The following is a 27,426-nucleotide window of genomic DNA, read 5'->3' on the forward strand; positions in this document are numbered from 1 at the left end:
CAAAGCAAATAAATGCAATTTGTCTCAAATTTTACCCCTGCAAAAGAGGATGTGTCATGGAAAAAAGAGGAGCCATGGCAACCATGTCAGATGGCTATTCAGCTTCTGCTTCGATGCCTGTCATGAAGGAAAGTGCATCACCTCCAGGGGCAGTCTGCTCCGCTGTGAAACAGCTTTTAGCATTAGGAAGTTTGTCCTGATGTTTAGCGGAAATCCACTCTCTTGCCACTTCCGTCTGGTAATTCTTGTCCTGCCTGCTGAAGCAATGAGGTCTTGGCATCTTTGGCATGAGCCTAGACTTTAGATATTTGAAGAAGGCTAACACATCTCTCTTTAATCTTATCTTCTCTGCATCAAGCATGCCCAGCTGCTCCTATCAATTTCTATTAGGACTTGGATTCCAGATGCCTCATCATCCTTGGACATTGTCCAGTTTTTCAGTGTCCTTCTTAAAATGTGGTACCCAGAGCTGGACACTACACTCCCAAGAGTAGCACAAAACAGAACCAGCACTTCTCATAATTTGGTTGCTATGCTACTGTTATTACACCTAAGATTGCATTAGCATTCTTTGCAGTAGCATCACACTTCTTGCTCATTGTTCAGCTATTTATCAACTTTGATCCAAGCTTTGTAACTGGATATGCGTGAAGGAGTGGTTATTTCTACTGTTATAATATTGAAAAAGAATTCTTAAAACTCTAAATCATTATAGCTGTGTGGAACACATGTTAAGCACACAGGAATAGGAAAGAAATGTTTTCCGAACCTTTTCCAAGTTTTTATAAACAGTTGTATAAAGCCATGTAATAGTTATATAAATCTATAAATTATGAGTATTGTCTGTTTTATATATTTATTGTCTGGGGGGTTTTTCTGTTTGTGTTTATGTGTATTCTCTGCCTTATACTTCTACACCAGTTTTTTCTTGCATAGAATAGGTGAGAGTCATTTGGTGATAGCAGTGGGAAACTTTAATCTGCAACACAGATTCATACTCAGTATTCATAGGTAGCATATCTTGATGGACTCATTGGGAGCAGCGGATTAAGCACTAAATTGGCAACCAAAACAGCAGCCAAATTTGCTCTTTGAACAGTAGCAATTCCAGTGTTTAATTCAATTACAGGGCAGTAAGAAAAATTACAAAGGCAATTACTTCAGAGATCCCCTGACATCATCATAAGCAACCTGGCACCATCATAAGCAGCAACTGGACACATTTGTGCGAGGAAATATATTTTCTAGGATCACAGAAATCCTTGCAGATGTGAAACAAAGAAAACACAGCAAACAAGTTCATTCTCATGACTGAGTTATCTACACCCCCGCATTTCATCGCTCCCAAGAAATGACTTTCCTTCGTGGAGACAACACCTTAATAACAACGGCAACCTTGTCCTCAAAAGTGAAAAACAGCTACAGGTAGGACTGCAGAGAATTGTCCCACAAAACCCAGAGTAAGTCAAAGATAAGCAGTATGGATTATGCTTCACAATACCTGTATTCATTTGAACGCTGCTACTGTGTTGGCAAGTTATGATGCTTTTGACTGTGAATTCAGCTCTTCTCCTGAGATCTGTCGTTAAGAGCACTCTCCAAATTTTTGGTTTAGCTCTACCGAGGATATCAAATAAAGACGATGTGGCAGATTTCGCCAGCCTGGTGCACACCAGATGTTTTGGACTACAATTTCTATTGGGCCTGATGGGAATGATAGTCCAAAACATCTGAAGGGCACCCGCTCCCTCCAAGCAAGATCATCATAGGAAGGGAAAAACCAATCTTCTCCCCCTCCATCAGCAGACTGGGTTGCAGCTGCAAGGAGATTCCCCTTCCCTTCCACAAAAAAGACCCTGCTGCAACCACCATTAACTCTGGGATTGTGGAACCAAAGGGGAAAGGACTCTGGCCCCATCCATTGCCCAAATGAACAAGGGCCTCCACCTGCTATTCAAGGAAGGCCATCAGCACAGAAAGCCTGGCCTCCCACTGTACCTCAGCCGTTTCTCAGAATTGATGCCATTCTAACTTTTTCTTCCACTCCCCTTAGCTTGTATGTCATATTTTTTGTATGCCTGATGGCATGACCTCTTGCTTCCTCTTTCTCTGGCTGTGTGCACACTATCCATTTAAGCACATTATTTTCCCAAAAGAAGCTTGGGAACTGTAGTGTGTCAAGGGGTGAACTACAGTTCCCTGGCTTCTTCGGGTCAAGTTATGTGCTTTAAATGCATGGTATGTGCATAGCCAGAGTTTCATCTCCATCTCCTTTTCTTGATTGCAGAACTTTTCTCCCCCCACCCCTTAGGGGGGAAATAATTTTCTAACAAGCAGGATTAAAAAATAGTAAGCAAATAAATAAACATATCCTGAGTTTCCAGTCTGTTAAAAATACAAATAACAATGGCTTATCCAATTATGGGTAGTTTTAATTTTTTATTGCTTGTGGGTGAGCTAAGGCTTGCAAAGTAGCTATATAGCATTTAAAAGTGCTATATAATATGAAGTTTGATTAATGACTCCTGATGTTTGCAGGCATCCACCTCCCATTTTGAATGTTTAGCTCCAAGTCTGGGTTTAGCGTTAGTCAATGTCTAACCACCTCATGGAAACTGCTGCGCTCTATGGAAGGATCAGGGCCAGCCGAAGGTGTCTTGGTTTGTGAGGAACAAGGTCAGAAGCAGACTGAAAGAAAATTGGCTTGGCTTGGTCAGAAACCCAGTACGGCAGGAGCTAAGATGTGCAGACGTTATGGTTAAGCTGGCTTGTAGATTTGAGGAGGCTTGGGGAGTGGGGAGGCCACTTAGGGGAAGGGTTACAGCCAGAAATTCCCTGAGCCTGCTTCGTACACAAATAGATGCCGTCGCGAAGCACCGTCAGTCATGCCGCATTTATCTGAAGAATGGGAGAAAGAGAAAAGAGAACAGAAGTCTTTGCCAGGAGCGAACAAAGTGGGCATGCCTCTTAAATAATTACCCCAGGACTGATTACCTTTCCAAGTAATTAAACATTATGAAAGGTTATTAACGTGCTGATAATAGACAGCTTTGAAAATTGCCAGCACAGCGTGAGGGAGCAGCAGACAACCACATGGCTGAGAACAGGTTTCTGTAGCCTCGCGAAGGCCTCAGACTTCTCATTGTCAAGCAGCTCCTGCAGAAAAAGAGGTGGGGAGAAAGGAAATAAAAGGCCTGTTTCTGTTAAAGGAGCAAAAAGAGAGCACCGTGTGTGTGTGTGTGTGTGTGTGTGTGTGCGTGTGTGCGCGTGTGTGCTTTCAGTCCACGAAAGTGGCATAGCGGGGTTGAAAATTGCATGGAGACAGCAGGGGGAGAGGAGGGAGGTGTACACGTTCCATAAAACAGAAAGCCTCACCCACAGACATGGAGCGATCTAAATTATGCCTCTCTGAACCAGCCTGGCCAATTTGTGCCTGGGGCGGGTTAACTCCAGCGCAGGGCCAGCCAAGCAGGTGTTCGCCAGCTTTTTAATTCCAGAGGAAGGTGTGTTGGTGGTGGAGGTGGTGATGGAAGCTGCCTCCTGTCCTCTTCTCTCTCTTTTTTAGGGTTTGTCCAGCTACCCACAAGCTTCTGGGTATTATTTATTAATTAAAGGTATATCCCACCCTTTCTCCCAAAAGAGCCCAGGATGGGAAAAGACAAGTGATAAAACAATTACTAGAAGGAGGAGAAGGCAGAGGAGAAGGAGAAGGAGAAGGAGAAGAACAGATGTAGACTGGGAAAGATCTCAGCCTTAAAATCTTGTTGAAAGAAGAAGGGTGCTGAAAAGACAACAGATATGGTGCCTGTCTTAATATTCAAGGAAAGGGGGTTGTAAGGAGGAGGTGCCACAACACTAAAGACCTGGTCCCTATGTTGTGCGAAACATACCTCCTGATAAGATGGTATCTTCAGGAGGCCCTCATCTGCACAGTGCTTTGACCAACTGGGTTTGTAGCAATCTTTCAGGCCTCTGGTCCCAAGCTGTATAGGGCAAAGCCAGCATCTGGAGCCTAGACTGGTAGCTAATTGGCAGCAAAAGATCAAGTGTGATGGTTGTCTGTTTTGTTCCTTCATTTCCAGAATGGACTGAAAAGTGGGTTGGTGGAAGAGTACTTCTCCTGTCACATACCTCCATTTTCCCCAGTAGCAACGCAGCGATTGAGCTGGCCTTGTCTTTGTAGAAGGTGAGATTTGGTGCGGGCCCATGTGGGCTCACCTTGTGGCATCAGTGGTGCCTGCGGTGGCTCTGAGCAGTACGGGGTAGGTGGATGTAGCCACCATTTTCATCTCTCACAGCGCTGCCATGACACAGCATTCCTCTGTGGCATTATGGGGTCTTAACATGGCAGCTAGATTGTTTTAAAGGAAGTCCAAGCCCCTGACAGAGTGCTGGAGCACCAGCTGGTACCCAAAGATACCAAGTGCTGAAGTCATTCCTGGCAAAGTCCTGAACTGTAACTTTCAAAGTTGAATAGAAGAGAGTTTTCAGGCAGGTGCAACTTGTCACGGAGGAGTGAAAGAAGTTCAAAATCCTCTCTCCTACACAACTATGTAAGGTTCAGGAGCCCTGCCTACATTTGTGTCTGGCCATCTTCTCTAGTGCTTTTCGCCACTCCCTCGCTTAAGAAGTGGGAAAATAACCTCAGACAAATAAGAATATAATGGTGTGGTTACCACTGGCTCAACCCACTTTAAGTCAACGTGGGTCACTATCATATAGAATAAGAGAACAAGACGAACATACACTTAAAGAAGATTGGAAAATGTTTATATTATATTGGGGAGGGGTTGTGTACACTTGAAAACATTGGTAGCATTAAGATAAATTCAACAGTCTAAATAAGGTTTGATGGATGTCATAATGGAATACAGTGATACCTTGGGTTAAGTACTTAATTCGTTCCAGAGGTCCGTTCTTAACCTGAAACTGTTCTTAACCTGAAGCACCACTTTAGCTAGTGAGGCCTCCTGCTGCCGCCGCGCCGCTGGAGCACGATTTCTGTTCTCATTCTGAAGCAAAGTTCTTAACCTGAGGTACTATTTCTGGGTTAGCGGAGTCTGTAACCTGAAGCGTATGTAGCCTGAAGCGTATGTAATCTGAGGTATCACTGTACTGAATGATTTAGTTTATGTAAGGATCTATGTTGTGCAAAATGAACCATGGAAAGAGAAGAAGGGAGGTCATTGATATTTTAAGGTTGTTTAAATTAATATTCTAAAATGTAAAACAGAAAATTTAATAGAAATTATTAAATAATAATAAGTCAATGTGAGCCCACCAGTTTGAAAGCCCTTTTGCTTGTGGATGCGATAGCAGATTCCTCCTTGCAGGATGGGTGGAAGTCAGACAAAGAATCTTTGTGCTGTCACAGATTCAATAGGTGGGTTTTCTTTTCTAACTTTCTAAGAACTTAATACAGACATTTTGCTGTGATGGTTTCATACATCCAGTGCAGTCGACAGTAGGAGTTGGCACCTTGCATTTCCAGTTTACATGACATTTGTAAGATGAATGGTGAGATTCTAGGCAAATCTATAACCTGTGGGTCTGGGTAGTGTCTCGCCAGCGGCAGCATAAATCTGAAACTCTTTGACCGCAGCCAGAATGAGTGAGAGCGCCTATGTAACTTGAGAACCAAATTGCAGAGCATGAGAACAAGTGCATATACCTGTGTATTACAAATCCACGTAACTGTACAGGTGTAGGAATGGGATTGAAGGCACCTGAGGTCCAGCTTTTCTGATCTCCCCAGATTGCTCCACAGGGCCAGGTTTAGAGGCAGGAAAGCTGGGAGACTGCCTGGGTTTTAAGAGCTGGAATGTGCCAGTCACAAGCCAGCCATCCACTCAACACCTGGGGAAAAATGTACCAACTTCACTTGTAGAGTTGGCTCTATAGTGCCAATGCAGGGATGTGGCCTTCCAAATATGGCTGGACTACAACTCCCTTAATGGCTGACCATTGGCCAGGCTGGCTGGGGCTGGTGGGAACTGGAGTCCAACAACAACTGGAGCCATTGGTTCCCCAGCCTGATGCTAACTTTCCCTTTACATTCATGGGAAGGGGGTGCAGTCTTGGCTACTGCATGCCACCCAAGGAATCTATATCACGAGGCAATGAGTAAATATAAATAGTACATAATAGCTACAGAAGAATTTTGGAGTGCAAAAGATGGAAATATTGAGCTACAATACCAAGAAACATGGCACTTCTGTCTAAAGCACAAGTGGAGTATGCTGATTTTAAGGATCCTTTTCATTTTGCTGCTACCTTACAATACCTTCATTGTATTAAATCCTACAGTCTCCTCTCTCCAGGTGCCTTTGTAAATGGATTTCTCAGCTATTAATCAATGTAATTTGCCAGAAGAGATAAGTTTTGTTTACTGGCAACCGTCCTCTGGGTCTATGTGTCAAATTCTCCTGTCAACTAGGAATCAGAAAAAAATGTTGTTTTTTGTTTAAAAAAAATCAACTCACCTTTGATGCCCAACTAAAAATTCTAAATTGTTACAGAATGAATTTTCAAACGTTGCAGGGGTAGGAAGTTGTCATAGAAGCATAGAGCTGGAAGTTTATGGCTCCTGGAACTTTGTTTTGCCAGGTGTAAGCAGTGCTGTGGTTAGGTAATTTCAGAGACTAGATACTAAAGGTATTTGGGGGGGGGAGCAGAGGTGGGCTGTATAGATGCTAATGTGCATTACTTCCCCTTCTGCTAGGAGGAGCCATGGACTTCTGTCCCAAGGTCTTGTTCTGATGGCACCTCTGGTTTTAAGAGGTCTCTGGGTGCTTTCAGGCTGCAGGGTTGGTCCAGAGGCTGTGTCGAACCATTAGATGTAACTGAATACGGGAAAGGCTGCAACTTGAGTCAGGTTGTGCAATTCTGCAAACCAGCTGAGCAGGGACCATGTTGTCCCTGTGAGTACAGTACCTAGCCTGCAACAGGGGCAAAACAAAATTAAGTAATAGGAGGAGGAATGGGTCAGCCAGAGGCAACAGAGTTGGGATAGCACTGCCTGTAGCTGATCTAGTTACACTGTGCCATTTGGCTGGAAACTTTCTGCTCTGTTACCAAATGTCCTTGGCAGACGTTGCATTCACATTACCCATTTGCGGCCAGCGCCATCGGGACATAAGTAGCTTGGGCGGAGGGTGTGAGAGCATCCCTAGGCAGTGTGAGAACAAATTTGCAGAAAATGTGGGAGCCTCCTTCAGCGAGGCATGGATTCTTTCTGATTTCCCAAAGGCAAGGCTGGTGTTCAAGGAGCCCAAGGTTCAGACTTTAGGATGGTGGACATGCCATGTGACTTCCCCCAAAGAATCCTGGGAACTGTAGCTTAAGGGTGATGGGAATTGTGGCTCTGTGGGGGTAAACTACAATTCCCATGATTCTTTGGGGGATGCAGCCCATGAAAGGACATCCTGTTAGCTCGATATCGTGACTGCCTTGCCACGAGGTTTTACCTGCACTTGGTAAATTGCCATATGCATTCATCCAATCGTTCTTTTTCACAGGGGCAAAGTGTGAAACAAACCACAAACAAACCACAACCTGCCCCGCCCCCCCATGCCTTGCTTTTAGAAGAGAAATACAAGAGCAAAAGCCAGGAATGATGAGTTCAAGAATCATATAAATAGGACGATGAAGTGCAACCAGAATGTTTCTAACTAACTGCTGGTATTATCCATGGAGGTGGCAATGCCTGAGAAAGTAAGTGAGTGTGGACTAAGCTAAGGTATTATTATCTGTGCCGCCTTGCTTCTTGTGTGGGCTTTAAGATCTATGCAAATGAAGTGTAATTAGGCTTGCCTCTGGCCACTTTTGAACCTGTCCAGCTTTGTTTCTTCGAGATTATTGCACGTTTACTTCATCCTTGATTCCCATCAGAAAAAACCAAATGTGTACGAGCTGTTACTTTCAGCCCCAAATCTGCTTTTCCTTGATGCAGAATGTTTGTTTTCATTTGGGAAGAATGCACCAACGTCTGCCTAGAAAGGCTACTACAAATGTATAAAATGTGATATGAGAGAAAGGCTCAAGCAGCCTACATGTGCAGTCACAATCCATCCCATGTAGTGTATCCATATAATACCCCTAGTGTGTGCAGCTAGCTGCTCAATATTTGTAGCTGAAAATACATGCTTTGCTACATGTGAACACTGAAATGTTACTGGTCCGCCCAAGAGATTTTGGATGGTTCTGTTAAAAAAAGAAATAGTAATGTATGAAGTGAAGCAACATTGATTAGGGATGCAACATGGCATCACAGTTTCTATTCCAACCTGCGTCCACCACAATCAGCACTGTTTCTGCTGCAGTTCAGGGTCCACCAAATGCTAAGTTAATTGTGTCGCTGCCTGCTATTTAACATGTGTTATGGCAACTGCATAACTTATGCAACAATTTGCATGGTTTACATCCATTTCAATGTAAAAGAAATGTCAAAATAATGTTTAAAAAGTTATAACAGTGGTACCTTGGGTTACAGATGCTTCAGGTTACAGATGCTTCAGGTTACAGACTCCGCCAAACCAGAGATAGTACCTCGGGTTAAGAACTTTGCTTCAGGATGAGAATAGAAATCGTGCTCCGGCGGTGTGGCGGCAGCAGGAGGCCCCATTAGCTAAAGTGGTGCTTCAGGTTAAGAACAGTTTCAGGTTAAGAACGGACCTCCGGAATGAATTAAGTACTTAACCCGAGGTACCACTGTAACTGCATATCACTTGCAGATTTAGAAGAAAACAACAGTGTGAACTAATACAAATCATATTCACATGACCAGTTTCCGTTCCTGACCAATGATAATTTCCACTTCCCTTTCCATCTTCATCAGAATTCTCTTGGCAATCTCCAGCCTTGAGAAGGAACTCACATTGCTGCATAAAAGGATTCCCTTGTCCCATATATACCCACCTAGTCCTTGAGATTCTCAGTGGAGGACCTTTTCCAAGTTTCCTCTGCCTACTGATGTGATGTGGATGGTTATTATGGACAGGGCCTTTTCAGTGATGGCACCCCATTTATCCAATGCCCTCCCCAGAGAAATTTGGCTGCTGCCTATACTTGGTTGCTGTCTTTTAGGCTCCAGCTGAAGACCTTCTTGTTCTCCCAGGCCTTTTAGTTGCAATGGGCGAAAGTTCGTAGGTCCACAATAAAGAATATGCTCAAGTTCTCGGGCTCAGTCCCCAACATCTCCAGGTAGCATTGGAATAAAGTCTGGCAAAAAACCTGGACAGGGGCTGCCAGTCATTGTTGACAATACTGTGTTAGAAACATGTGTTAGAAAAGTAGAAATAATTCAGCCCTTTAGCCATCCTGATTGGAAATATAAAATGATAATGAAAGCAGAGTGGTTAAAGAGAACCATCTTGTTCAGTGCTTAGAGAACTGAAGTAGGGCCAAAGAGATCCAGGTTCAAATCTCTGTTCAACTGGACCTTGGACCAATCAGTATAGCTCAGCCTAATATACCTCTCTGTGTTGCTGGAGAAAGGGGTGCAGAGAATCATGGGTGCCACTTCGAGCAGTTTGGAGAAAAGCCAGGATATCTATGTAACAGATTAGCACTCAAGAAGTACTAATCCACGCAAAAAAACAACCAAGAGTTTTGTGGCATCTTTAAGACAAACAAATTTATTATGGCATAAGCTTGACATTCTTTGCAACAAAAGACAAGCACAGCTTCTCTTCTGAGCAATTCCTGTTAAGTGATCTTGACTCTGCATGCTGAGAAGTCTGGCAGTAGAGTAAGCATCTTTCAACGCTTTAAAAAGTTTAATCGGTGAGCTTTTTGCCTGTCCCAAGGCTTCTCGCTTAGAATGGCTCCCAGCAGCAACAGACAACGGCAATCAATTAATAGCTTGAAGCCACTCCCTGAAATATTGAGCTTTGTGCGGAAGAGATCTGCATGCGCCATCGGGCTCTCTTTTCACATTATCCTCTGGCAGGAGCTCCCAGCATGGTTCACTAGTGGGATCTGACAAAGGGCAGCAGCAACAGCAGCAGCAGCAGCAGCAGCAGCAGCAGCAGCAGCAATGCCTTTTCTGCTCCAGGTTTTAGTATGGTTATTGACTGAGCCAAACAAGCAGGTCATGCAAGGAGCCACTGCCAAGGAATAGACGAAAACAATTGCATGCATACTTGCTCTTTGTGGGTGAACAGGCTGTGGCTAATAGCCACACTGACATGTGGGAGGAAGTTAGCAAACATTTCTTGGGCTCCTACTGCACAACCCAATATCACCAGTGGGGAAGATAATCAAGTTTGGTGCTGGTGGTTTTTAATTGGTTCACATTCGGAAGAGTAAACCTTGAGTTATCTGAAAAACAATCACTGGGGAAAGAGGAGTAGCTCAGTGGTTTTGCATGCAAAAAGCCCCAGGTTCAACTGCTGGTGTCTGCAAATGAGGCTAGGAAGGCCTCCTGACTGAAAACCCTGGGGAGGTGCTGCCAGTTAGTGCAGACAATACTGACCTAAATGTCTCCCAGCCTAGCCTACCTCACAGGGTTGCTGTGAGGATAAAATGGGAAGAGGGCGAATCGTGTACCTTGAGCTCCTTGGAGAAGACGGGGTTAAAATGAAATGAAACTAATGAAATGCCATTGCTGAAAAAGCATCTTTATATTTACCTGGGGAGGGTTTTTTAAAAAATGACAGGGGCGGGGAAAGCTAACTATTAGGCTTACACTGTAAGGATAAAAGGACCGCCCCTCCCCATATAAACCATCCCAGGCTCTGTGATCATCATCTGAGGCCCTTCTTTGTGTGCATCCTCCGTGTGGGGTCCGGAAGGTGGCAACACAAGAACCGGCCTTCTCTGCTATGGCTCCCCGTTTCAGGAATGCTCTCCCCAGAGAGGTTTGCCTGGCGCCTTCATCACACACCTTTAGGCACCAGGAGAAGACGTTCCTCTTCAATCAGGCCTTTAGCTGATTTGTATTCTACAGCATTTTACATGTGCCCGTGGGAAGCGGGCCGGGTATTGTTGTGCATGTTTTGTTTTTAATTATTTACTTGGTTTTTATTCTGTGAACCGCCCTGAGATGTTATAATGAAGGACGGTATATAAATCCAATAAATAAATGAAATAAAAGACGAGCCTCAGCCCAAAGACCCATCTGGCAAAGCAGGCAGTGGGTGGGTGGGAATGAACCCTTTCATTTCCTGTTGTGGTCCTGAGGTAAGTGCCTTCTCTGAAGATGGTATTTGCTTTGGGAGGAAATCCCTCAGTAATGCCACTGCCTTGCTCTGATAACCCATGTTTGAAGAGTGCTGTAAGATACCTTCTAAGCAAACAAAGGTTTAAAAACACAGGGCCCTGCCCTGCTTTGCACATGGTCCCACTATGACTCATCGCTCAAGATGAAGGGGAGCTGCTAGGCCCCACAATAAACTGAGTGAAGCAGCTGATTTTGCGCATTGTTTCTTTTTGAATGCATTATTATTGGGGGGTTTTACCACTAGGAGGAGAGAGAGGTGACTGTGCTCTACTCACAACGCCACAACAACATGGCTGAGTACTCTGCCCCTTGGTAAAGGACCCCTGGGCGGTTAGTCCAGTCAAAGGTGACTATGGGGTGCAGCACTCATCTCGCTTTTCAGGCTGAGGGAGCTGGCATTTGTCCACAGACAGCTTTCTGGGTCATGTGGCCAGCATTACTAAACCACTTCTGTGACAAGTGCCAGAGTGCATAGAAATGCCGTTTACCTTTCTGCCGCAACGGTACCTATTTATCTACCTGCACTGGTATGCTTTTGAACTGCTAGGTTGGCAAAAGCTGGGACAGAGCAATGGGAGCTCACCCTGCCGCATGGATTCGAACCGCCAACCTTCCAATTGGCAAGCCCAAGAGGCTCAGTGGTTTAGACCACAGCGCCACCCGCGTCCTTCTGCCTCTTGACCGGGTGGTGACAACAGGCACCATTTGCTGCTCCACCTGAGGCACTGAAATGTCTTGGGCTGACAGCTATGCATCTTACACAGTGACAACAAACATGGCTGCTATGTGTACAGTTAGGAGAAGGGCCATATAGCTAGATGGTGACGCATTCTCAGTACGGCCAGGTAGCGCTAGGAAACATACCCTCTCTGATATCCAGGATAGCCCCTGTAAGTCAGTGTAGGCCAGCATTTCTCAAACTTGGGTCTCCAGCTATTGTTGGACTACAACTCCCATCATCCTTGACCACTGGTCCTGCTAGCTAGCGATGATGGGAGTTGTAGTCCAACAACAGTGTAGTCCAACACTAAACCTGATGGACCAATGGTCAGACTTAGTACGAGGCAGCTTCCGATGGTCTTTGGGGTTACTTACAGCAGCATGGACAACAAACTTGTGTGTTCAGATACAACTTTAGACAGATGTAGACGTCAGCCTGGGAACCCAGACTGGGTCAGCCAATTCTGAGCAGAGTGTACCCAGTTGTTTAAAGATTCATATACATGCACCTATGTTTTCCACATTGCTGCAGGATACAACAGTGTGCATACAGCCACTGTATTCATAATGTGTGTAGCTCACCCTGCTTCTGACAGCTTCTCTCCCCCCGCACCCCCCCATGCTGACTAGAGTCTGCCTACAAGTCAGGAGCAGGTCATCTGACTTGCTCACCACAAGCAGAATCTGCAGCTTTTGTACCAACATGCAACCTCAAGCCATATTTAGACAGTTGGCAGTGGTGGAAAAAAAATGTCAACTTCTGTTCTTGGAGAACAAGTCAGACAACTAGTTTGCCACAAAGCAGGCAAGCAACCATGTGTTTCAGTACTAAGAGATGTTGGCATCATTTCTGGTCCAGTTGAAAGGGCTGCTCCTTTGGTCAGAGCAAGAATATCTCCCCCCCTCCCCCCGGATAGCGTTTCTGTACCTTTAACAGGTGTGTCACAGGAAACATGTTGGTTTATCATTTCACTCTTACTTTTCAGGGAATCTGAACAAAAGAGAACAGGTTTTTTTTATTGCAATACCCCAAATTATCCCTAAATAGCAGCACAAAGTTCTCACCCTGAAGGTTTATACTTATTAAACTAGAATACTGGGTTTGCACAAGTACTTACATGAAAAAATATATATATATATATATATAGCATGATGCTTTTAATTTTGTTCCTTCCCTCCTGCTCATTTCCAGATAAAAATCAATATTTGCTACTGAAGTGTCCAACATTATTTCTCACCTACACAGGAAAGTTTTATTGCAATACAACCTTCATAGATTTGTCTAATTCTTGGGTCGTTTGGGATGATCCAGTGCGTTAAAATAGTCTTAGTGAGTCGAGGGCAAAATCGGCCAGCTTGAATGGCTTTAAGAGAGGATTGGACAAATTCATGGAGGATAAACCTATCAATGCCTACAAGTCATGATGACTATGCTCTGCCTCTACAATTGATGGCAGAAATGCTTCTGAAGACCAGTTATTGGAAACCATGAGAGGGGAGAGTGCTCTCGTTCTGCTCCCTGGTTTCCCACAGGCAACTGGTTGGCCACTGTGAGAACTGGATGCTGGACTAGATAGGCCACTGACATGATCCAGCAGGCTATTTTTATGTCATCACGTTAAGTTGGAGGCAGGTGAAGACAACATGAGGGCCTGTTGATACCATCTGCCCTGTGGGAAGAAACATCTTGTGCTGGCTTGGTGGAGATAGTTGTTTTGTTTAGTGTGCATGCGGCTCTTCTTGTGTTTCATAAATGTTGTGAGTCGAAAAGTGGGATATAAATCTACAGAATAAATAATAGTGGCTAGAGAAAATGGTTGGTTGTTAACTCTCCCTCATTTCTAAGGTCCCATACATTTCAGGCAGTGCAGTGGTACCTCATCTTAAGAACTTAATTCATTCTGGAGGTCCGTTCTTAACCTGAAACTGTTCTTAACCTGAGGTACCACTTTAGCTAATGGGGCTTCCCGCTGCCACCACGCCGCCCCTGCGCGATTTCTGTTCTCATCCTGAAGCAAAGTTCTTAACCCGAGGTACTATTTCTGGATTAGCGGAGTTTGTAACCTGAAGCGTCTGTAACCCAAGGTGCCACTGTATTATGCCACTTTAAACAGTCATGGCTTCTGCCACAGAATCCTGGGAACTGCAGTTTGCTAAGGGTGCTTAGAGTTATTAGGAGGCACTGTGGGTTAAACCACAGAGCCTAGGACTTGCTGATCAGAAGGTCGGCGGTTCGAATCCCCATGACGGGGTGAGCTCCCGTTGCTCGGTCCCTGCTCCTGCCAACCTAGCAGTTTGAAAGCACGTCAAAGTGCAAGTACCTTCTGGCGGGAAGGTAAGCGGCATTTCTGTGCGCTGCTCTGGTTCGCCAGAAGTGGCTTAGTCATGCTGGCCACATGATCCAGAAGCTATACACCGGCTCCCTCGACCAATAAAGCGAGATGGGGGGCCGCAACCCCAGAGTCGGTCATGACTGGACCTAATGGTCAGGGGTCCCTTTACCTTTATTCCCCTCACAAACCAAAATTTTCCAGGAGTTTTTGCTCTAACGTACCAGGAATAGAGAAGCAGAGTCCCTGTAAGACTACCAAGTCCAGGGTCTAAACTTCCCTAACTTGCACCACTCAAAGGCTCCTTGTTTATGCTTTCACATCTCGTCATTTCTTAGTCCAACCTGTTTTCTTGGCGATAACTTTGCTCATTTGGGCATAGCCATCCCAGGACGCTGATGATCAGCCAGCCTCAGCTGAAGAGAAGACATATGCTCTAATTCTAACACACATTAGGACTTGCTTTGTCTGCCACCTTCTCCACCTGTTCATATATTTACGAGGGAAATGTTAATTGCCGAACCTTTGGTGTAAATATAACAACGGATTCCACCCCAATAGCTGCAACGTCTTGCTTGTCGTATGAAATTGCACAAATGGCATCGCAGAAGTGTTGCCATATGTCCACCAGCAGTGCGGAGTCCACCAAGTTCGTGCAAATATTATGTGAATTATATTTGGAGTACGTAAATAAGCTGTGCAAATTAGGTACGGCCCTCTGGCTCACAATATGTTTTCAACAAGTCTCTGTGTGCTGAACTAATTGGTTGCTTCTGATGCTACCTTTGCAGCGGTTCCGCGTTAAGGCAGTAAGGCCAGGGTTCTTGCACATTTTTAACTCCTTTTAAAAAAAAGGGAAGATTTTCATGTTTCTGAAAAACAAATCCCGTAAGACCACTGGAACACTCCATCCCTCTTTGCACCCTAAAATATATGCACAAACGAAATTCTATGAAGAAGGGACTTCCTTCTGGCTTTGTGCATTTCAAAATTGCAGCATTGCACGGTAATCTGGTGCTGCCACAACAGCAACATAAAAGTACCATTGCCATAACAGAGGGTTGGAGTGTGGGAGTTTAGCTTCTGCTGCCATTCCTGGCTCTGTTACTTTAGTCAAAAAGAGCCTGACCCACCAATGGCCCAAGGCCCTTGGTTCCTAGGGATGAGTATTAATTAAAGTGAGGGTGTAATTTTAGTTATTTGCTCGGTTCTGCAAAGTGCCACTGAGTCCCTGGAACATGAAGCACCAAAACCTTGCTCATTTGCCTGTCAATGATCCTCCCTTGCCCTGCAACTTGGTTTGGTCTTAACTTGCTTAATGCTCAGGCAAGACTGGACTTAGCAAGCATGCATGTTATCTCTTGTTTTTTATTTATTTTTTTGGAAACAGATTGTTTTATTGCTCAATGCAAGCAACTCTGGATGTATGTCTAGGGCACTGTAAACCAGGCTTGTTTAAAGTTACTTTGGCCAAGCAGTTTATTGCAAAAGTACTTTATCGCCAACAGATCTCAAATGCTACATGCTGCTGGTTATTTTCTCATGGGATGAATAGATTTTGCTGTGTGTGTGTGTGTGTGTGTGTGTGCGCGCGCGCAGAGGGGTAGGAAGGTCAGGTGGTACCTGGTGCGGAAAACCACATTGTTGGTTGGGGGGGGGTTTGACCTGAAAAAATGGTTTTACGTTATTTCATATTTTCTTACAAAGGAATGTGGATTCTGAGCCTCTGATAACAAGTAGGCGACTATGGACAGATACTTAAATCTACAGGATGGATTGTGTTTTGGCTTGTGTTATTTTATTTATATTTATTGTTTATTTAATAATGTTTTTTTAAAAACAAAAACAAAAAAACCCACAGCAGTAAAATCAAGAAAAAATACGGTAACAATCCTACTTTAAAACATACAAAAGCTAAAATATTACAATTAAAATCTCTTCAACTCCCTAAGCATCTAGATATGCTTGCCTAAAGAAGAATGCTTGTAGCAGGTGCCCGAAAAGAGTCTAGCAAAGGCACGTGCTTTGTTGAAATTTCAGCCTTCACGACATAGGAAAACGGCCAAGTAAACAGCTATTTTCGTGGAGGAGGGTCAAGATATTAACTGATATGCATGAAATTTCATATGTATCTATATAATCCCTAGTGTAGTAAGAAAAGACCTTTGGAGCAGGCATTTTTTTAAAAAAAAGGTTTTTTATGAACCGCCCTAGTAGGGCAGTAATTGTTCCTTGATAATTTGTCACCCCCCTCCATGATGGCACCTGGGACGGCCTGCCCCCCCTTTTCTACGCCCCTGTGTGTGTGTATGTGCAAGAGCACTGGTTACTGGGTAAGGCAGTCCACTTCGGCTCATACAGCAAAAACTGCTGAATCCAATGCAATTTTTCATGGGTGGTTCTAGTCCATAAGAGTCACTCCCTAAAACTGTGATAGTTATAGAGGACATGTCTGCGCAGTTAACAAAGAGCCATCGCTGTCTTGAGTGCTCTTTGGAAAACCTGGTTAGTAAGCTTTTTGATAGCAATTAGCACGTCTGCATTAAATTATATTTATATTTCTGTTTTTGCTATTTATTAATTTATAACCGCTTAGTGCCAAGGGAGTATTTAAGTGCCAATTGACAGTAGTAGTAGTAACCCGATGGCTCGTCCCAACTGCATGCTTTTCACATGGCAATTTTCTTACATTACTACATTTCCATGTGGGAAAAAAGCACATATTCTATGATACATGATACAGACACGATACCTGTGCAGGAAAACAGTCATGTTTAAAGGTGCTTCTAGAAAGCATTTTTTTCTGGATCTCAGGCACACTAACTCAGCACAGTGGTACCTTCGGTTACATACGCATCAGGTTACATACGCTTCAGGTTACAGACTCCGCTAACCCAGAAATAGTACCTCAGGTTAAGAACTTTGCTTCAGGATGAGAACAGAAATCGTGGTCCGGCGGCACAGCAGCAGCAGGAGGCCCCATTAGCTAAAGTGGTGCTTCAGGTTAAGAACTGTTTCAGGTTAAGAACAAACCTCCGGAACAAATTAAGTACTTAACCCGAGGTACCACTGTACACTGGAAGCCTGCAAGCCACACAGCTCCCCACACAAAACCAACCAGATCTCTTGACTATTGACATAGCAGACATCTCAGGCCATCTATGGATACAACAGTTTTTTCTAGCTTCAAAGCAGAGTCCAATACTGATGGGATTACAGAGGTGTCTACCTCATCCCATAAACATGCCTTTGATTTTTAAAAAATCTAAATGCAAGACATTACATTTATCTCTGTTGAATTTCATGGCCCAGAGTTCCAGACTGACAGAAACTGTTTTGAATATAGATTGCGTCTTCTATGACATTAACTACCCATACCAGCCTCACAACACCTGCAAATCTAAAAAGCATCCCCTCTATGCCCTCATCCAAATCATTTACACCAAAGTTGAAAAGCAAAAAAACATTCCATTTTGCACCTACCCCAGGTTCGTATGAGGCCTCTGTCTGTCTGTCTATCTATCTATCTATCTATCTATCTATCTATCTATCTATCACTTGATGCTGAAATAGGCTTCTAAGTAATTTACACGTTTAAAAACAATTAAACAAGCATTAAAATATAAAAATCCACCATTAAAAGACACAATTATACCGCACGCACAATAAAACAACCCAGTAATTGAAACAATTTGGGTTGGGAGGTGATGGGAAATGCCTATGTAAGCAGGTTCATCTCCCAAAGCTAGAAGAATGCCTCTCATATTTCAGCAGGGAGGGCATTCCACAGCACCAGTGAAAAGGCCCGCCTCACATCACTGCAAACTGATAAACCTTCGCCCATGGCAAGGCTAACTGCGTTCCATTTATCTAAATGCTCTTACTGGGCAATGCAGGCAAAGTCAAGTAGTCTGGTTCAGAGTGGTTTAGGGCTTCATATGTAAAACAAGAAGACCTTACAACTGACTTGGTGGCTTACAGGCAGCAACTGCAGATCCCTTAGCATGGGTGTGATATGTGCCCAGAAAGGGGGACCACCTTCCATCCAGGCTGCAGCGTTCTGGTACAGCTGCAGCTTCTAGAACACCCATAAGGAAAGACCCACATTGAGTGCATTACTGTAGTCTCAATGTGAGATTACCAGCACATGTATCACAGAGGCTAAACTAACCCTGTCCAGGAAGGGGCACAGTTGATGCACCAGCCAAAGCTGGTGGCAGGCACTCTTTTTTTTAATGAGGGTTACCTGGACCTCCATAGACAAAGTTCCAAGATCACCCATGAACCATGTACCTGTTTGTTCAGAAGAAGTGCAATCCCATGCAGAACAGGTACAATTTCCAATTCTCCGACCTGGCCACCACAGTGTCTCTATCTACAAAGGATGTAGCTTCATCTTATTGGTCCTCATCCTGCCTACAACCACACCCTGCCACTCAATGAACACACACTGGGTACTGCTGTTCAACCAGCTGTGGACCCCACTCTACCTCCGCAACTCTGTGGTGCTCTAAACCAGTATTTCCCAGCCTTGGGTCTCCAGCTGTTTTTTGGACTACAACTCCCACCATCCCTAGCTAGCAAGGCCAGTGGTTAAGGAAGATGGGAAATGTAGTCTGAAAACAGCTAGAGACCCAAGGTTGGGAAACACTGCTCTAAACCAATTGCTGGAATTGTTTGGCCGACACTTGGTGGCCATCCGGTTTGCAGTGCTAGAAAGCAAATGATGTGTGCCACCTCAGTCCCCAGGATGGCCATTCAATAGTTCCACATTCTCCTATTGGGAAGAATTTCACTGCTTTGCCTTGAGTGCCAAAATGCCAGAGGCTAGACCCCTTCTTTAAAAGCCCTGACAAATTCTAAGCGGAATTCTGAAACATCGTTATGCCAGCCCCTGTTGAAGTCACCTGGCATAAACAGCCCCCCCCCCTCTCCAAGGCAGTTTTTCCAGCTCGGTGATTAAACTGACAGCTGAAGACAGGAGATAACCAAAACAAGAAGCGTTTGCAAAGGAGATTACTTTTACCCCAATGCTTCTTCCCATGCACCTCGTAAGCACTGCAGGCCAATTTCTTTTGCATCTTGGACCAATTCTCTTTCCCCCTAGGATAGCTCAAGCACATGCGTCTCTTATCTGTTTAATGTACAGTCCAAAGGGGGAAGAGTCACTGTCTCACTGTGCCTGTTAGAGCACCCCCACCATCCCACTGCCTAAATATAACACAAACTGGCTGCTGAAAATGGTCTATTTTTGTAGTTCTACCAACACCTCCTCTAAAGATAGGCACTGCATGAAAAAGACCAGCTAATTTTGGACCAAGGCACTTTCTTCTTCTTCAGTGGTCTGGAAAACAAAGCATCTGACAGCAGCAGCAGCAGGAGGAGCTTTGTTTATGAGCGCCTGGCTTTTCAGGTGTTAAAAAGTTTTGGGCTTTTATGCTATTTCTTACCAGCCTTCCCCAAACGAGCTTGATTGCTTTCTTTGGCGATCACCAGAAATAGAAACAAACAGGCAAAAGACCTTGCTTTCTTCCACTCACAGAGAAAGAGTACATCTGAAGAGGACAGCCTAATGGGATTTGATCATTGGAATTTAAGCTTCTCTCAATTTGCACAGCAGTTAAAGGAGATGTGCAAAGTGCTAGTTGGATTCTCTAGGGGAAGTCTAAGAAACATACACATCCCATCTTAATAGGCCTTTTTAATAGTCTCTAAAGTAGCAGCACTGCTGCATTTCCACTTGTTATTTTCCCAAATTTATTTTTCTTCCCTCCTGGGTAAATACATTTTATTTTATTTTTACCCTAGAATGCTGTTTTTTTTCCAAGATGATGCTTGCTTTCTGCAGTTTTTATGAGAACTTGTATTTAACAAATTGTTGGTTGTTGTTTTTAATTAATCATTTGCTGCACTTTATTTAGGCTTGATTCTTAACTGGCATGCTTTCAAGAACCATACAGTTTTGAATTTATTATTAATAACTAACACGGAGGCTCCAAGTAATAACCATAAGAGGAAAGAACCTCACGTCACCCTCATTTTAGATTGTAATCTTAGCCAACCTTCCTGCAAGTCAATTCAATTGAACTCAATAGGATGTTCAATGGAACAGGCATGCATCTGTTAAGAGATAGGGACTATTGAGATCAAGCAGATGCCTTCACTGTATTCTTTTTGGAGCACCTGCTAAAAACATTGTTTAGATAAGCGTCTCTACCCCATCATTCAGCCCGGACACTGAGGTCCTCCTCTAAGGGCCTTCCAGTGGTTCCCTTCCTGCGAGAAGCGAGGTTACAGGGAACCAGGCAGAGGGCCTTCTCAATGGTGGCGCCTGCCCTGTGGAACACCCTCCCACCAGATGTCAAGGAAATAAACAACTACCTGACTTTTAGAAGGCATCTGAAGGCAGCCCTGTTTAGGGAAGCTTTTAATGTTTGATGTTTTCTCCTGTTTTTAATATTCTGTTGGGAGATGCCCAGAGTGGCTGGGGAAACCCAGCTGGATGGGCAGGGTATAAATGAATTATTACCCAGACCCTTAGAAAGTTGAGGTAATTCTAATTTGTTTTAGTTTTTTAACTTTTGTATGTTTTAAAGTATGTTTGTGATTCCGCCCTCCCTTTAATTTTACTGTTTTATTTTTGGTAAACTTCTTTGAGGTTGTGTGTGTGTTTTTACAATCAAGTAGCATACAAATGTTATGAAAGAAAGATTAACTGAAGTCAAGTATGTATCCCCATGCTACTGCATTCATGCTAAGCTGTTAAAAGGTTCAAAAGCAGCTGATTGCTTAGAACTTTTTAGGAAAATATTTCTCCCCTACAGAATCCATGTACTCAACGCACCATGTCACATGCAGGAAACTGTGGGATTTAGTCACATCTAAAGTTAAGGGGGGAGGGTCACAAGTGTTTCTATATTTGTTATCCATGCTGTGAAGGGAAATGCTGATTTTTAGGTTCCTATTCAGACACACCACATGCTGCAGTGACCTGTACTTGCCGGCTCGGCTCCTAACAAATCGCCGGTGTCTGTTGAGAGGAATGCTGTTAATTGTTACTGCGAAAGAGAGTTTATTAAAATACTTAAGATGAGAGATGTGTAATTAACGCAGCTTTGTGCTCTAATGGGTCCCTTTGCTCAGAGCTCTTTGAAAAATTAATTAAGTGGCCCTCCACCCTCATGTGGTGATAAAGATACACCAATCCAGCAGAAGGGTAACCCCAGGCAGGCAAGATTGCCCTGCAAAAAGAGACAGAAATATTGAGTGGGATCCAATTCCCAGCTCCCTGTTCAATCCGCAGGGTAAAATGGGGATTAATTTGATCCACCAGATTCTGAACTTATGGAACCCCACACAAACAGCTTATTACTTGGTTAATTAAATGTACACCCTGATCTGTGCTTCTGGCCTGGGTGGTTTACTGGTGGTTATAGTGAAATATAGAATATACCAATAAAACTCTACTTCTTAGCTTTTAAATGAGACCTGCTCGGGTGAATTACCTGTTTGTAAAGCTCAGAAACCTCATCTGCTCTGGAGGTCTGTGGAGGAGGAGGTAGTTTTACATGGAGATGAAGATACGGAAACTCTCCCTGCTCCCCAGGGGTGACTAGAGGGCCACCAATTCTCCATTGTTGTTGGCATCTGTCTGTCTCGGGGAGACAATGGAGTGTGCCGTTGGGGGTGAAGTCAAACTATTGGAAGGTTACTGTGCCTGCTGTGGTTGCAGTGACTGATACAGGAGAAGGATGTTTTGTTGCAGCTGGGGCAGATGAAGGCGTCCGGTTGTGCTGATGCAGGTTTCTGTATCATGGTTTTCCTTCTTTCTGCGCTCCTCCCAGCATTCGTTCCTCCTCTGGTTACTGCTGTGGATGCGTGACCTGTCTCAGGCACCACAGTCATCTAAAAGGGATTCTCACATGGCAGGGTTGACGTTGCCAGCCCTCATGTTATCTTTGTAACACAAGAGTTGGCCGGCCAATGGACCTGGTGCCTGAAGCCAGCTCCCCAGCATCCTTGGAGATCCTGCCTTCTTCCATTCTGTGGACGTGACCAAGCCAGCGTAGATGCTGCTGAGACAGGAGAGCAAACATGCTGAGAATGTGATGCAGTGCATGTGTCAGGTGTGGTCGGGGGCTGGGCTGAAGAGGAATGGTGGAGGCTACCCCCCACAAACCTTCCCGAAAAAAGGACAGTATAGATTTACAACAACAGAAGGTCATGACTCTGAGACGAAAGAAAGACACAGATGAGAGATAACGGAAGGGGAGGCGGGGGAAACATCAGAGCCAGAACAGCTGGCTGACACGTTATCATTAGAAAGCATTCCCACCCCCCTTCTCCTAGAACCAGGAGGGCTGTGGAAGTGGAAGAGCAGAAAGCGGAAAGGGCCTTACACAGCCACCGTATGAGGGGTGGAGCTGCAGATGACGGAGAGTAAAATGGGAGGAGGAAATTACTCGGAGCAATGCCATTAATTAATAGGGACTACTTATTAGACCACTGAGCCTTGGGCTTGCCGATCAGAAGGTTGGCGGTTCGAATCCCAGCGATGGGGTGAGGTCCCGTTGCTCAGTCCCTGCTCCTGCCAACCTAGCAGTTCGAAAGCATGTCAAAAGTCAAGTAGATAAATAGGTACCGCTCCGGCGGGAAGGTAAACGGCGTTTCCGTGCGCTGCTCTGGTTCTCCAGAAGCGGCTTAGTCATGCTGGCCACATGACCCGGAAGCTGTACGCCAGCTCCCTCGGCCAATAAAGCGAGATGACCGCCGAAACCCCAGTCGTCTGCGACTGGACCTAATGGTCAGGGATCTCTTTACCTTTACATTCCTTTCTCTCTCTCTGTAAATCCGGAATAAATTCTGTAGCTAGGACTCTTCTTGTTACCTGCTTTTTTTTGCCACCACTGGGGGAGGGATAGGATTCCCTGAACCTTGACAGGTGTTGAGGCGTTGCTCTTGGTGGTTCCAAGTTGCCCAAGACTTGCTTCCATATAGCAACATGCTCAACAGAACAAGCCTGGTAGATCTTCATCTTGGTTTTGGTCATAAGCATCACATTCTCCCACACCCTTTTGGAGCCACGAGCCATTGCCATAGCTGCCAGTTGCTATTATTTTTTCCTTTCTAGTTTGGCAACTGGGGTGGGGGACCAGTTTTGGCTCAGGAGTCTTTCGCTGCTGATCTCTATTCTGTGTGAATTGTCCATGTTCATTCAACACACGGGAGATCCAATCAGGAAGTCCCTGCTGGCTGGCTGGCCTAGGCTTAGGAACATAGGAAGCTGCCTTCTACTGAGGGCCCATCCACGCTTCTCCTGTGCCTGGAAAGCACAGGGATAAAGGGGAGATGTGGTAGAGATGCATGATACTGACCAAGGCTTATCCTCCCTCTCTCATGTTACTAGAGCATGGACTCAGCCGATGAATGGTGGGCAATTAAGGAGAGGCAAAAGGGTGCACTCCCTCATTAAATGATGCTATCTGCTGCCACAGGATTTAGCGATGGACACCAACTTGGACAGCTTTATATAAAAGGGGTAAGACAAATCAATGGAAAGTAGAGTCACCACACAGCTGCTAGTTGCAGCAGCAGAGCATACGTTCCCACTGCCCGGGTCGGGTACGACGCTGCCCAGCTGAGGAGAGGGGTGGCAACTGCAATTCCCCTCCTTTTCTCTGCCTCCCGAGACAGACCTGACCCAGAAGCGGAGCTGGGGCTGGGCGCAAGGCAGCTCCCTTGGAGCCAGACTCCAATAAGGGAGACTGGGAGGGGGGCAGCTGGTTGCTCCCCCTCTCAAAAATGCACCCGGGGTTCATGGCCCCCCCAGCCCCCTCTATGCAACGCCCCTGGCTAGTTGCAAAGGCTGTATGCTGCCTTGAGCATGAAAAGTATGCCCCTGAAAGCCAGTCACTGGGAAACTGGGCACTGTTCCACAGCATTTGATATTTTCATTTATATACATTCATTTGAAATAAGATGGGTTTATGAAGCATTCTATATCCACCCACCACGCTGACAAAGAATTCTACGAAACAGTAGTCAATATCCGGAATTACTGTTCAGTGTTGGGCATCATTGTTGAATACACAAAGCTTCACAGCTTGTCTTCCACCGTACAAAGTTTGGTACCTTGCTTCATTTAAAGATTTTCAGAGACTTTGATACTAAAGATTTCATTCTGAACTTTTTATGATTTGAAGGAATTCTATAAAGATTGTCTATTACGTATGCATATGGTCATTGTGTTGCCTAGACACTGTTGAAGTCACTGGGAAACAGCACAGGGAGAGGGCTATTTCTCTTACGCTCTGCTTATGGGCTTCCCATAGGCATTTGGGTTGTCTCTGTGGGATCTAGCAGGACTATTCCTACATTCTAAGGCTGGTTTAACCATTTGACTGGGTTGCCCATTTGACTGGGTTGCCCCAGACACTCTAGGCAGCTTCCAACCAAAAGGCTTTCCGGAGATGATGGGCGCTCCCTCCTGACATGGTTTTCAGCTTGGCTAGGCAAACCATTGCAGTAACAGTTTCTATTTTTAAAATCGTACCTCTCTGCCGCTTTAGTTTTTTATGCTGTTTTAGTGGTTTGTTTGCTTTGTAAATGGCTAACTTGCTCTTCTTCTCACTGATTTTGTTAGCTGCTGCCATGAGCCTGTTGTAGACAGGCAGGATGTAAACGTTTTAGTGAGGAGAATGGAAACGGAATCTCAAGGGTTGTTTTCAACTGGGTCCTCCTCAAGAGCCGACCAACTGAAATGAACGAATCTAAGTGAGTCGTGTCCATTTACTTCAATGGGTCTACTCTTGAGTAGATACCCTAAGTAAAGACATACATGCATAAGTAAAGACATATATGCATAGAATTGCCACTAAGCTGCCTGGAGTACAGAGCAGTTGGCCCAGAATCAGCGTCTTGAATGGCAGGAACCCGAGTGTTTTTCTCAAGAGGCCAAACCTGAGCCATCAGCCCAAAAGACAGCAGTTCTAGCTGGCTGGAGGCAAGAGTTTCCCCTCCCTCTTGAGGCTAGGAAAGGTACAGCTGTGCTCAAGAGCCACAGGCAACCACCTTCTAAGTAAATATTTGTAGGTCTGGGCTAGCCAAGGGGAACAGAACAGGAAGCCCCAAACAGTTTTAAGGCCTTAGCCGCACATAGGAAGCTGACTCATACAGTGTCTATCTAGTTCAGTATTGTCTACACTAATTGGCAGCGACTTGCCGAGATTTTAGACAGGAGCCTTTTACAGCCCTGCCTGGAGATATCAGCGACTCAACCTGGGACCTCCCACAGGCAAAAAAACATACTGTACCAAGAGCATGCCTCTAATCTGAGAGTTGTCCTTAAAATAGGAAATAGGAAGTTGCTCTATACTGGGTCTTTTGAATTATGGTGCTGGAGGACACTCTTGAGAGTCCCATGGACTGCAAGAAGATCAAACACATCCATTCTGAAGGAAATTAGCCCTGAGTGCTCACTGGAAGGACAGATCGTGAAGCTGAGGCTCCAATACTTTGGCCACCTCATGAGAAGAGAAGACTCCCTGGAAAAGACCCTGACGCTGGGAAAGATTGAGGGCACAAGGAGAAGGGGACGACAGAGGATGAGATGGTTGGATAGTGTCTTCGAAGCTACCAGCATGAGTTTGACCAAACTGCGGGAGGCAGTGGAAGACAGGAGTGCCTGGCGTGCTCTGGTCCATGGGGTCATGAAGAGTCGGACACGACTAAACGACTAAACAACAACTGTACTGGGTCCAACTGCTGATCCAGTCTAAGCTCAGTACTGTTTGCACTATCTGGCAAGTGGCTCTCCAGAATTTCAGACGGGTCTAGACTACCTGGATGGAGATGCTGCTGACTGAAGCTGGGACCATCTGCCTGCAAACCTCTACCACTCAGCTACACCCCTTTACCCATAAGATTTCCACAATGAGAAAACTGGACCAATCCAAATTGAACCCAGACAGCTTTGAGCAGTAGATTACTCCTAAGACTTGTCTGCTATACAGTGGTATCTCAGGTTAAGAACTTAATTCACTCTGGAGGTCCATTCTTAACCTGAAACTGTTCTTAACCAGAGGTACCACTTTAGTTAATGGGGCCTTCCGCTGCCGCCGTGCGATTTCTGTTCTCATCCTGAAGCAAAGTTCTTAACCTGAGGTACTATTTCTGGGTTAGCAGAGTCTGTAACCTGAAGCGTATGTAACCCGAGGTACCACTGTACTGAAAAGCTGCTGGTTCAAGAATTCATTGGGTGGCCTTCGGCAAGCCACTTTCTCTTGCCTAGAATATGGAGATGTTAAAGACCAGGTCTGCTCTGTCGCTAAGGTTAATAAAAAATATTGCCAGTCAAGTGCTGCTGATTAAATGATGGACAATAACTGCAAGCATGTCGTCCCACAGCTTCCATTACGCCAACAAGTTCCAGGCTCTAGTTTTTAAGTCCACATGGCTTGGGCCTCCCTTCCTCAGGACATCTGAGGACATGTTGTCTTTGGGAAGCTAATCACCACCACACTTTGCTCCAAGGCTGTCTATTAATCCTTTGATTCTCGGATCAATTGTCACATGTTCATTATCCACAGACTTTTTGCAATAAAGGAGGTATCTAATATACAGCTACAATGGAGTCAGGATAAAGAGCAGTTATTACGGGACTCAGCAGTTGTGCTCTGGCAGACAAAACTGCTGCATAAAGTAGGAAGAGAATTCCCTTCCATCTTTTCTTAGGAGGTGATGGTCCATTGATCCATTCACCTCTCAGACATATCTACTGGCTCAGCAAGTTTTCGGATTGAGAGCCATAAAAGTACTGATGTGGAACAGCATGTCCCTTTCAGAAACGGAGCCCATAACTCCATATATGGAGTCAATAATTAGTGAAGGGTGGAGTCCCTTACAGCATGACCTTTGTCCTGGATATTTCCTGCTCCCTACACTGTTTTCATGATGTTCAGCTTTTATTTGGCTCACTGTGGTGGAGGGATAGGAAGAAGCACCAGCAGAATCTCAGAACCCTCCCATTTTGAGGGTTTTTAAGGTTCTACAAGTCTCGTAGAACCTTAAAAACTAGCAAACTGATTGTGGCAGGTGCTTTCGTGAGCTAGAGCAGGGCTGGTGGGTTCTGTGTCTCTCCAGATGTTTAACTCCACC

General features: G+C 44.8%; 1 protein-coding gene and 2 long non-coding RNA genes across 4 annotated transcripts in view; all 3 read right to left on the minus strand.

Annotated features, from left to right (window-relative positions):
• The window catches only part of LOC310758387 (uncharacterized protein), a 218,508-nt gene that overhangs the window by 143,326 nt on the left and 47,756 nt on the right, over nt 1-27,426 (minus strand). The window lies entirely within an intron of this gene.
• LOC310758425 overlaps nt 1,019-27,426 on the minus strand; it is a 31,088-nt gene continuing 4,680 nt past the window's right edge. Inside the window, exons 2-3 of the long non-coding RNA XR_014545770.1 lie at nt 2,995-3,156; nt 1,019-2,898 (exon numbers count right to left, since the gene is read on the minus strand). This is a non-coding gene — a long non-coding RNA (uncharacterized lncRNA). The remainder of the gene's footprint in view (nt 2,899-2,994; nt 3,157-27,426) is intronic.
• Nucleotides 15,807-22,812, minus strand: LOC310758406. Of its 2 annotated transcripts, XR_014545743.1 has the most exons (3): nt 17,339-22,812; nt 16,861-17,094; nt 16,243-16,546 (listed from the first exon to the last, which is right to left on the minus strand). It is a non-coding gene; the product is annotated as an uncharacterized lncRNA (long non-coding RNA). The 2 variants fall into 2 exon arrangements; XR_014545742.1 differs by having other exon boundaries at nt 15,807-17,094.

Source organism: Podarcis filfolensis (assembly GCF_964270895.1).
Source record: "Podarcis filfolensis genome assembly, chromosome: 3".
NCBI classification, from domain to species: domain Eukaryota; kingdom Metazoa; phylum Chordata; class Lepidosauria; order Squamata; family Lacertidae; genus Podarcis; species Podarcis filfolensis.